This window comes from Cydia splendana, chromosome Z (assembly GCF_910591565.1).
Source record: "Cydia splendana chromosome Z, ilCydSple1.2, whole genome shotgun sequence".
NCBI classification, from domain to species: Eukaryota; Metazoa; Arthropoda; class Insecta; order Lepidoptera; family Tortricidae; genus Cydia; species Cydia splendana.
The window spans coordinates 30161343-30173213 of NC_085987.1; the positions used below are offsets into that span (position 1 = coordinate 30161343).

Consider the following 11871-nt stretch of genomic DNA (forward strand, 5'->3'; position numbering starts at 1 on the left):
TATTCCTAAAGTTATTGTTTCTAATAATGAGCGTAAAGTCCTGAATTTCATCGAGTAATATCATCAATTTTGCATTATTTCGACTTTTCCTGTAAGAGCGCTCTTAATTAAGCCTTCAATTTACACTCGTTCGTAAATTCTTGTTTACCGCCCTTAATACACAATGTACTATTTCAAAATTCTGTTAACGTTTTGTTTTAAACCTTCAAATTTAGTACCAATTCGTAAAGTTGTATAGTAACTTGCGGGATCCCGCGGGACTGAGAATGACAATCCCGCTAAATACCGGGATCGAATTCCTCATGCGGGATTGCATTCCCTATCTGGGGTAGACTGCTTATGTATTTTTTGTAAGTCGCAAGTCAGATCCCATATATTGAGTACTGCTGTCACCTTTGGACAGGAGCACCTGGATGCCATCTTGGACCCTTCGAATCAGTTAAAAACATGCTGCCTAGTTGCCAACGGTGACAACTTGCCATCACTGCACCGTCTGCACCGCTCGCCGTAGGCAGAGTGTTTATCCTCACACCCTAGAACCTAAATGGTCGCGCACTGTGCGGTTTAAGAGGAATTTCCTTCACAGCCAGCAGCGGGCGGGAGGAAATACGTCGAGAAAAGGGAGCTTATTCCACAATAAGTTAAATAAGTTCCCTTTTCTCGAGAGGCTACCGTATGGAGATCTCCAACAAAGAAGTGTATAAGTTTTAAAATGGTCGGCAACGCGCATGTAACACCCCTGGAGTGTAGACGTCCATAGGATGCGGTGACCGCTTACCATCAGGTAGGTCGTAAGCTTGTTAGCCATCGATGTACTGTATTTATCTAAATTAAAAGTAAACTTAAATAAGTAAAAAAGTAACCCTTTCGTTAGTTCATTTCGTTTGGGGGGGGGGGGGGGGGGGCGCAAATTTGGTGCCTTCCCCTGGGCACTAGCTACGCCACTGGCTCACGAGATTACCGCCATGTGGGATGTTGACTCGACGATCATTGTTCCGATAGTTGTGTCAGCGAACGGTCTCATAGCGAAGAGTCTCGACCAACACCTAGAGAGACTCTCGCTGGGTGGTTGGATCAAGGGTCAGATGCACAAGGTGGTAATTTTGGACACGGCGCGTTTAGTACGTCGGTTCCTCACTCTGCGGCCCTGACCACCGGCAGCTTGGGCCCTGCCCCGCTGCCGTTATGTATTTTTTTGTAATGTTTTGTAAGTGTTTATTGTACTTTTATACTCACGTTGTAAAAACCCTAACCTAAGACCCAAATTAAATAAAGGAGATTGTAGTTTAATGTAACAGAAAATTATACTTACTTCAAATTGATGTACTTTTCTTATTTGTTGATATATCTGGTTAATTATTTTTTATCATGATAGAGAGGATATTCACAGTCACTTGTAATTTGGACTAATTCTTTCAGCCATTTTCAATTTAGAGTACTTACTTGCAAGTCAACGGTGGATTGTACAGTTTTTAAACGTTTTCTAATAATTTGTTAGACCAAGTATTGAAAATGTTACAATATGTTATATATTTGTGATATACTCACAAAGCCCTTTCACTTTAATAGTTAGTACCCTAATAGCATTTTCTTGTAGGGATTTGGTTGGGCCTTTGTTTACGTATTAGTTGGGCAACCGTTATATTTGGCCGTACGATTTGCTGGAGGGCCCTCGACAAAGGCCCTCCCGAAGATTCCCAACAGAGGGCCATAAGAGTAATTTTTTCGTTGGGCCTATTTAAATAAATCATACAATTATTCAACGGTGGTGGTTTTGGTTGGGCCGTGGTTGGGCTTATACACATTTGTTTGATGGTTGGTTAATTGTTACATTTGGCCGTACGATTTGCTGGAGGGCCCTCGACAAAGGCCCTCCCGAAGATTCCCAACAGAGGGCAATTAGAGTAATTTTTTCGTTGGGCCTATTTAAATAAATCATACAATTATTCAACGGTGGTGGTTTTGGTTGGGCCGTGGTTGGGCCTATACACATTTGTTTAATGGTTGGTTAATTGTTACATTTGGCCGTATGGCTTGCTGTAGGACCAACTGCAAAAAAAAAAGGGCAATTTTTTCGTTGTGTTTCTGTTTGCAAATTCAACAATTACCCAACGGCAAGTCAGGTAGGTCGGTAGGTAGTCGTGCACCAGGTTGAAGGCTCAACACAGCTTGTCCCACAAAGGGCCAACATTGTAACTTTAACGTTGGGCCTTGTGTAGGATTCTTACAATACTACCGTAGGTAAATAGTTGTGTAATTTATAGTGGGCCTACAGTCTAATTATGTAATGGGCTTTTGTTTACGAGTCCTACAGTTACCCTACGTTAGGTAAGTGGTTGTGTAATACGACGTTGGGCCTTTGCTGATAAATATTACAATTACACTACGGTAGGCATTGGTTGTATACCCACATGAAGGCCCTAGGCAGCAGTTGTTGTTAATCTTCTCTGTATCGTTCCAATTTTAGTATATGTACTGCCGAAGCAAGTACACTTACTATACACTCTAATTTGTATATATGTCGCAGTAAGATAGATAAAGCCGTTATATAGTTATAACCCTAGGGATATAATTATATGACGTAACATAGTTATATGAAAGCGATTCATGACTATCTTACTAGGTATATAACTATAATACGGCTTTAGTTTAGTGATATAGTTATATTACTGGATTAAGTTTAGTGATATAGTTATATTACTGGATTAAGCTTAGTGAAATAATTGTAGGTAGGAGTGCAGCGGTGCGGCGGAGGTATAGTTATATCCCTAGGGATATAGTTATATGCCGTATAATACGTATATGATTATAATACGGTATTTGACTAATGTGGCTAAATGGTTATAAATCTGCCAGGGAATCAAAGAAAACAGTAAGTATATTCGTTTTTTTTTTATTACAAAATCAACTTTGTTGGTTGCAATTAGTTGTAATACTTTTTAGCAATATTACATAAAAGTACAGGTCGATTCACGAAAGCTGGCGCGAGATTTCTACTGAGCGACAGCTATTTTCATAGAAATTCTGTCAAATCTCGCGCCAGCTTTCGTGAATCGATCGCAATGACTCATAAACCCTTAAAAATAGCAGCATGGAAATATTAAGATACATCAAATCCAATCCAAGATACATCAAATCTATTGAAAAAATGAACAGTATTTCACCATATTTTTAATTTTTGTTCTTACATGACGCGGAATTATGACATCTAGAATTACATAGTACTGAATGCTTCTTGCAGGCGCATCTTTTAGTAGAACACTGTGTATTTGATTTTTTACAGGAACATTTGAAATAACCTTGGCCACCAAATGGCGATAATTTTTGGCATATTTCTCTCAGCGACAACTCTTCATTTGGTATAGGATCATTCAAAGTAATGTTTGTTAGCTGTATTGCATTTCTGGGTAACCAATCTTTCAGAATACCAACTGAAGTTCCAATTTTATGACTTTCATTTCAATTTTCTAAAACTTTTTCCAATATATTTTTTTGATCCAATGGTTCACGATCTACGTTTGGTATCTCTATCAAAACTGAAGATCCAACGTCAATGTCAGGAAATTTTCACCGCACCCCTGCACTACACGGCTACAATTATAATACTGAACATATTCCAGTAATATAACTATATTACTAAACCAGAAACGTATTATAGTTATCTTACTAGGAATATGATTATAATACGGCATATAAATATATCCCTAGGGATATAACTAAACCTCCGCCGCACTGCCACACTCCTAATACCTACCAATTACTATCTTACTAGGAATATGATTATAATACGTACTATACGGCATATAAATATATCCCTAAGGATATAACTATACCTCCGCCTCACCGCTGCAGTCCTACCTACAATTATTTCACTAAACTTAATCCAGTAATATAACTATATCACTAAACTAAAGACGTATTATAGTTATATTCCTAGTAAGATAGTAAGGAATCGCTTTCGTATAACTATGTTACGACATATAATTATATCCCTAGGGTTATAACTATATAACGGCTTTATCTATCGTACTGCGACATATATACTAACCGCACTTCGAAACTTCGTAAGCGAGATTTATGTTTTTTGAGATTTAAATTGAGAAAATGTTGGTAAAATACAATTATTTAAATTAATGTATACATTTTATAGTTATAGCTATTAGATTTATAAGTTACTTTAAAAAAATATTATGATTATATCCGGAATAATCGATAAAATAACTATAACTTCGATGTTTGGAGACAGTAACGCCATCTAGTGACGCCACAAGCAAACTCAACTGGTAGCTATTTTGATGACGTCACGCAGCCCCTGGCCTCTGTTAAAATGCTCGTGTGATATTTATTTATTGGTTTATGGTGTTATACACTGTCAAGCCATTTCCGTCATTAGAAAAGAGCGAATAATTTAAAAATGTAGGCGTGAAGGGTTATCGTCCCATAGAAAATTTGAATTTCGCGACTTTTTCTACTGATAAACTTGCTTGACCGGCTATAGTTATAAATGCGATATTTGTCCTCACTGGGCTATCGAATGATATTGTTGATTAGCCAACGTTACCAAAATACACAAAGGCCCATTGTTGGGCTTCAGTGCCACTGCCAATGTTGGTAAATGCAATATATGTCATTATTGGGCAAAAGAGTATTATCGTTGTTTAGCCACCGGTACCAAAATACACACAGGCCCATTGTTGGGCATCAGTACCACAGCCAATGTTGGTAAATGCGATATTTGTGCTCACTGGGCCAACGAATGTTATCGTTGTTTAGCCACCGGTACCTAAATACACAAAGGCCCATTGTTGGGCGTCAGTGCCACAGCCTATGTTGGTAAATCCGATATTTGTCCCCACTGGGCCAACAAATGTTTTCGTTGTTTAACGAACGGTAGCAAAATACACAAAGGCCCATTGTTGGGCGTCGCTGCCACAGCCAATGTTGGTAAATGCAATATTTGTCATCATTGGGCCATCGGATGATATCGTTGATTAGCCAACGTTACCAAAATACACAACGGCCCATTGTTGGGCATCAATGCTACAGCCAATGTTGGTAAATGCGATATTTGTCGTCATTGGGCCATCGGATGATATCGTAGATTAGCCAACGTTACCAAAATAAACAAAGGCCAATTGTTGGGCATCAGTGCCACAGCCAATGTTGGTAAATGCGATATTTGTCATCATTGGGCCATCGGATGATATCGTTGATTAGCCAACGTTACCAAAATACACAAAGGCCCATTGTTGGGCATCAATGCTACAGCCAATGTTGGTAAATGCGATATTTGTCGTCATTGGGCCATCGGATAATATCGTTGATTAGCCAACGTTACCAAAATAAACAAAGGCCCGTTGTTGGGCATCAGTGCCACAGCCAATGTTGGTAAATGCGGTATTTGTCACCATTGGGCCAACGAATGTTATCGTTGTTTAGCGAACGGTAGCAAAATACACAAAGGCCCATTGTTGGGCATCAGTACCACAGCCAATGTTGGTAAATGCGATATTTGTGCTCACTGGGCCAACGAATGTTATCGTTGTTTAGCCACCGGTACCAAAATACACAAAGGCCCATTGTTGGGCGTCAGTGCCACAGCCTATGTTGGTAAATCCGATATTTGTCCCCACTGGGCCAACAAATGTTATCGTTGTTTAACGAACGGTAGCAAAATACACAAAGGCCCATTGTTGGGCGTCGCTGCCACAGCCAATGTTGGTAAATGCAATATTTGTCATCATTGGGCCATCGGATGATATCGTTGATTAGCCAACGTTACCAAAATACACAACGGCCCATTGTTGGGCATCAATGCTACAGCCAATGTTGGTAAATGCGATATTTGTCGTCATTGGGCCATCGGATGATATCGTTGATTAGCCAACGTTATCAAAATAAACAAAGGGCAATTGTTGGGCATCAGTGCCACAGCCAATGTTGGTAAATGCGATATTTGTCATCATTGGGCCATCGGATGATATCGTTGATTAGCCAACGTTACCAAAATACACAAAGGCCCATTGTTGGCCATCAATGCTACAGCCAATGTTGGTAAATGCGATATTTGTCGTCATTGGGCCATCGGATGATATCGTTGATTAGCCAACGTTACCAAAATAAACAAAGGCCCGTTGTTGGGCATCAGTGCCACAGCCAATGTTGGTAAATGCGGTATTTGTCACCATTGGGCCAACGAATGTTATCGTTGTTTAGCGAACGGTAGCAAAATACACAAAGGCCCATTGTTGGGCATCAGTACCACAGCCAATGTTGGTAAATGCGATATTTGTGCTCACTGGGCCAACGAATGTTATCGTTGTTTAGCCACCGGTACCAAAATACACAAAGGCCCACTGTTGGGCGTCAGTGCCACAGCCTATGTTGGTATATCTGATATTTGTCCCCACTGGGCCAACAAATGTTATCGTTGTTTAACGAACGGTAGCAAAATACACAAAGGCCCATTGTTGGGCGTCGCTGCCTCAGCCAATGTTGGTAAATGCGATATTTGTCATCATTGTGCCATCGGATGATATCGTTGATTAGCCAACGTTACCAAAATACACAAAGGCCCATTGTCGGGCATCAATGCTACAGCCAAAGTTGGTAAATGCGATATTTGTCGTCATTCGGCCATCGGATGATATCGTTGATTAGCCAACGTTACCAAAATAAACAAAGGCCAATTGTTGGGCATCAGTGCCACAGCCAATGTTGGTAAATGCGATACTTGTCGTCATTGGGCCATCGGATGATATCGTTGCTTAGCCAACGTTACCAAAATAAACAAAGGCCCATTGTTGGGCATCAGTGCCACAGCCAATGTTGGTAAATGCGATATTTGTCATCATTGGGCCATCGGATGATATCGTTGATTAGCCAACGTTACCAAAATACACACAGGCCCATTGTTGGGCATCAGTACCACAGTCAATGTTGGTAAATGCGTTATTTGTGCTCACTGGGCCAACGAATGTTATCGTTGTTTAGCCACCGGTACCAAAATACACAAAGGCCCATTGTTGGGCGTCAGTGCCACAGCCTATGTTGGTAAATCTGATATTTGTCCCCACTGGGCCAACAAATGTTATCGTTGTTTAACGAACGGTAGCAAAATACACAAAGGTCCATTGTTGGGCGTCGCTGCCACAGCCAATGTTGGTAAATGCGATATTTGTCATTATTGGGCCATCGGATGATATCGTTGATTAGCCAACGTTACCAAAATACACAAAGGCCCATTGTTGGGCATCAATGCTACAGCCAATGTTGAAAATGCTATATTTGTCGTCATTGGGCCATCGGATGATATCGTTGATTAGCCAACGTTACCAAAATAAACAAAGGCCCGTTGTTGGGCATCAGTGCCACAGCCAATGTTGGTAAATGCGGTATTTGTCACCATTGGGCCAACGAATGTTATCGTTGTTTAGCGAACGGTAGCAAAATACACAAAGGCCCATTGTTGGGCATCACTGCCACTGTCAATGTTGGTAAATGCGATGGTGGGCCAATACAAATTTTAATGTTGGCTACGGAACGAACCTCATCCCAACGTTTTCCCTACCGTTGGCACCGTGGGCCCCAACGAAAATGCTACTAGGGTAGCGGGGTCTTCTGTCACAAGTAGGTATTGGCTCGACAATACCTACTTACTAGGAGATTCCAAACATAACTAATTGTGAAATGTTATAATCCAAATAAACATATTTTCATTTTTCAACATGGTCACTGTTTCTTTACTAACTATAAGAATCTATAAGTGCCACTTGCACCATTTCACTAACCCGGGTTAACCGGTTAAAACTGGAGTTACCATGGTTACCAGTACAATTTGACACTAAGTTAACGGTTTAACCCTCAGGTTTAACCGCTTAACCTCGGGTTAGTGGGATGGTGCAAGTGGCCCTAAGAAGTATAAGATATCTATTTCAGTTTGTAATCAAATCTTATTACGACCAGAAACCACAAGTAAGTGTAAGTTTCTAAATTTTAGAATTATACAAAAAAAAAACAGGGCATTACTAGTATATTGATTTACTTTGTTAATAAAATGGCCTGTTATTACGACTTATTACAATTGTGAGACATGATTCATATTTCTTCTACGATTCTTGCTTTCTTTTGTACGATTTTTAGGTTTTTCTTCGGTTGTAGTAATGGTTGTAGTGAGTTTGTGATTATTAGTACGTTTGGACTTTTCTTCAGCAGCCCTCATAACTATATCTGACCTCTCTGTGGTACCGTCAATGTCCGGTGGTGGGGACGTGGTACGCGATATTACAAAATCTCCGAGCAACGGGTCATACTTGTAAGCGCCGAAAATTGGACTGAAAATGGAATTTCATATATTAACTGACTTAATGCCACTAACCGGGGGTTAACCGTTAACCCAGTGTAAAATTGTACTGGTAACCATGGTAACTCCAGGTTTAACCGGTTAACCCCGGGTTAGTGGGCTAAAGTGGCGCTTAAAAATGAAAAGCACATAATTCATAACAGGTACAAGTTAAATAAACTGGGATAAACCGATAGAGACTCAAACATTGGTTACCTTTTAAAATTATTAACTTTTATGTAGCGTTTTGGCGTTGCGTTACGTACAGTTGTGATTTCAGATGCACTGAAAAGTTACACGAAAATTATGATAGAGATTTTCTAGTAAATATCTACTTTGTGTACGAATTCGGAAATACTTCGTTTAACTAATAGAAAAACTTTACATTAAGTAATCGAATACCTGATATACCTACAGACTTCATATAATATAGTGTACTTCTGAGGCTTATGGCCCTGTGGCTAATTGATTTAGGTAATACTGTTGTAAAGTAGGTATGGGTAGGGGTAGTAGGTAGGGGGGGGGGGGATGGTTGAACTTTTCTTGGCAGCTGACTGTCTCCTTCGTGGTCGTGACCTCATGTCTGAGGGACGTGCCTTCTATGGGTTATTCTTCCTACCACTGCTCTCCAGGCCTCTCCATCTTCGGCCATCTGCATTGTTGCCTGGAGCGAAGTCTGGGTAATATTTTGGACCACATCTGACCATCTACTGGGTGCACGCCCTCTACTCCTTCTTCCGTCGACACTCCCGGTAATAATGCTCCTTTCTAGCGTATCCGTGCCGCGTCTGACTGTGTGGCCGAAGAATTTGAGGACTCTTTGGGTACAGATGGTGGATAGCCTTGTGGTGATATTGAGCTCCTCTAAGATAGACTCGTTTGTGCGGCGTTCAGTCCAAGATATATTCAGCATTCTGCGCCAGCACCACATCTCGAACGCGTCTATCCTTCTAAGTGCCCGGGCTTTCAGTGTCCAAGTCTCGGAAGCATACAGGAAGATTGATAAGATAAGGGTATGCATGAGCTTTATCTTTGTTTTGCGGTTAATTCCTCGGTTCCTCCAGATCTTCTCAAGTCGCTTCACTGCTGCTTTTGCCATCTGCCCTCGCCTGACTATCTCCTGATCACAGTCCCCGTCATCGCTAATTTGTGATCCTAGGTAAACAAACTTGCGTACTGTATCGAGGTCACGTAGCTCGTTGGTTCTCTGTGGATGGCCGCTCCGGTTGACAATCATCAGTTTGGTTTTACTTCGATTGATCAGAAGACCATATTCTGCGCTGATGCGATCAATCCCGTCCAGTATATCGGCGAGTTCAGCTTCTGTCGAGGCTATGATTGTGGTGTCATCAGCAAACCGCAGATTATTCAGGAGGTAGCCGCCAATGCGTATCCCGCCGTGCCGGTTATCTAAAACCCTACGCATCATATGTTCACCGATTAGATTGAACAATTGCGGTGACAGGATACATCCTTGACGCACCCCGCGTTCCGTTTGGAAAGCTTGAGACACCCACTCCCCTATCCTCACCCTGGATCTACCACTGAGGTAGAGGTTTTGGACCAGAACGGTTAGGTGATCTGGCACACCCATTTCGCTCATCACCTCGAATATTTTCTTCCAGCTGAAGCAGTCGAAGGCCTTTGCATAGTCTATGAAGCACATAGCGGCACTGATGTTATGTTCCCTACACTTCTCTATCACCAACCTAATGTTGAGGATTTGCTCCCGTGTCCCTCTTCCTCTCGCAAAACCTGCCTGTTCTTGGGGATACTGTTGTAAAGTAGGTATGGGTAGGGGTAGTAGATAGGGGGGGGGGGGTTGAACTTTTCTCGGTAGCTGACTATACAAGTGCACTTATAAGCTGCACATTTAATTTGTTAGTATACTTTTGGTATAATAATGGTTTTTAGGTTCAACCAAGTTAATGAAAAATAATGAAACTAATACTTAGGCCCACTTGCACTTGCACCATCCCACTAACCCGGGGTTACGCGGGTAAACCGTTAACCTAGTGTCAAATTGTATGGGTAACCATGGCAACTCCAGGTTTAACCGGTTAACCCCGGGTTAGTGGAATGGTGCAAGTGGGCCTTAGTGTAATATATAATCTTTCTGTCTGAGTCTGTCAAATTCGCGCAGATTCAATTTGTGGCTTTGAGTATTCTTAGTGTGGTTGCGACACTTTCGTTTGCCGTATAAAGGAAAGAGATGTGAGGCAAATGTTTGGTCAAATCCCGGTTACAAACCACAGTTAATTAGTTTCATCACAATATAGTTTAAAGATTGATCATAATAATGAATGGGGATTCATTTGATTTACATGAAAGTGAAGTCTAGAAACATACGTTTCCAAATATTATTTATAACTATTCATCCTTTTAACATAACAAACCACAAATTAATTTGCTGATTTCAAAACCTCCGTAGCGCACGGAGTAACAAGCAGGGGAAAGGGGCGGTCACCGTCACTTTGCTGCTTCCTGCATTTTCACTCCATGCTCAGTAGCACTGTGCGGCTTAGGTACACTTGCCAATTTTTTTTTGTAGGTACTTACTTGTCAGTATTTTCAGAGTAGGGGACACAGTCGGAGCGGCCATAACAAGGTGGGCCCATAGCATTACGGGTGCTCTGCTTAGCGTCAGTTCTATAAAATGAAAAGTTGTGGTGCTTACTTAAGCAACACTTGTACACACAGTACACTTGTACTTCATCTTTTTATCAACGTAACTACCTAGTACAGTCAGCGTCGTATAGTAGGTACCATCCAAAGTATTCAAATTGTTCGGTACGCCATACAAATTATATGATGTACCGAACTATTTGAATACTTTGGATGCTACCTACTATATGACGCTGACTGTACCTACACGTTGATGAAGTACTATTGAAATTATAAGAACAAAATACTTAAGTCTGTATGAGCATAAATATGAGTACAATAAAAACACGTACAAAAGCAAAAAATACGGCAAAATATAAAATACAAAAAACATTTTCAACATTTAAATAATCCACAATACTGAATTTGTCAATACAGCAAGGATTTTTATGACTGCAATAAAATTGTTTTATGATAATTTTTTTATTGTTTCTTATTTATTTTGTGGGTACTGCGTTGGTACTTACCTATTGCAAAGAGATAGGGTCTACAAATTTAACGGTTTCTAAGTATGTTGTTGCTCTACAGTTGACATCAAAAATTTAGACCTTTTGGAAAATTAACACATTCGACACCGCGTACCCGACTCTCGGGCACTCGTAAACTTTACTCAGATGCCGGCATACCCGCTAGTCGGGCAAGAGCTATAAACCTACACGCGACGCCGAAGTGCCCGACAGGCGGGCAAGCATTGCATCTTCACTACCTCAGGGCTGCCACTGCCACTAACAGAAAAAATTGTAAGTCTTCTGATTATTATGTGGTCGAAAAGTTGGTACAGTTGATTATTATATTTTATTACTTCACTTTGTATTTTTATTTACTTTACCTAATGCGATTACAAAATAAAAATTCTTATTAGTTGG

General features: G+C 40.7%; 1 long non-coding RNA gene across 1 annotated transcript; it reads right to left on the reverse strand.

Annotated features, from left to right (window-relative positions):
- Positions 1–8024: 8024 nt before the first annotated feature.
- LOC134804962 (uncharacterized) lies at positions 8025–11432 on the reverse strand. The gene is made up of 4 exons (XR_010146218.1): positions 11299–11432; positions 10901–10990; positions 8558–8626; positions 8025–8333 (listed from the first exon to the last, which is right to left on the reverse strand). It is a non-coding gene; the product is annotated as an uncharacterized LOC134804962 (long non-coding RNA).
- Between the last annotated feature and the right edge of the window lie 439 nt (positions 11433–11871).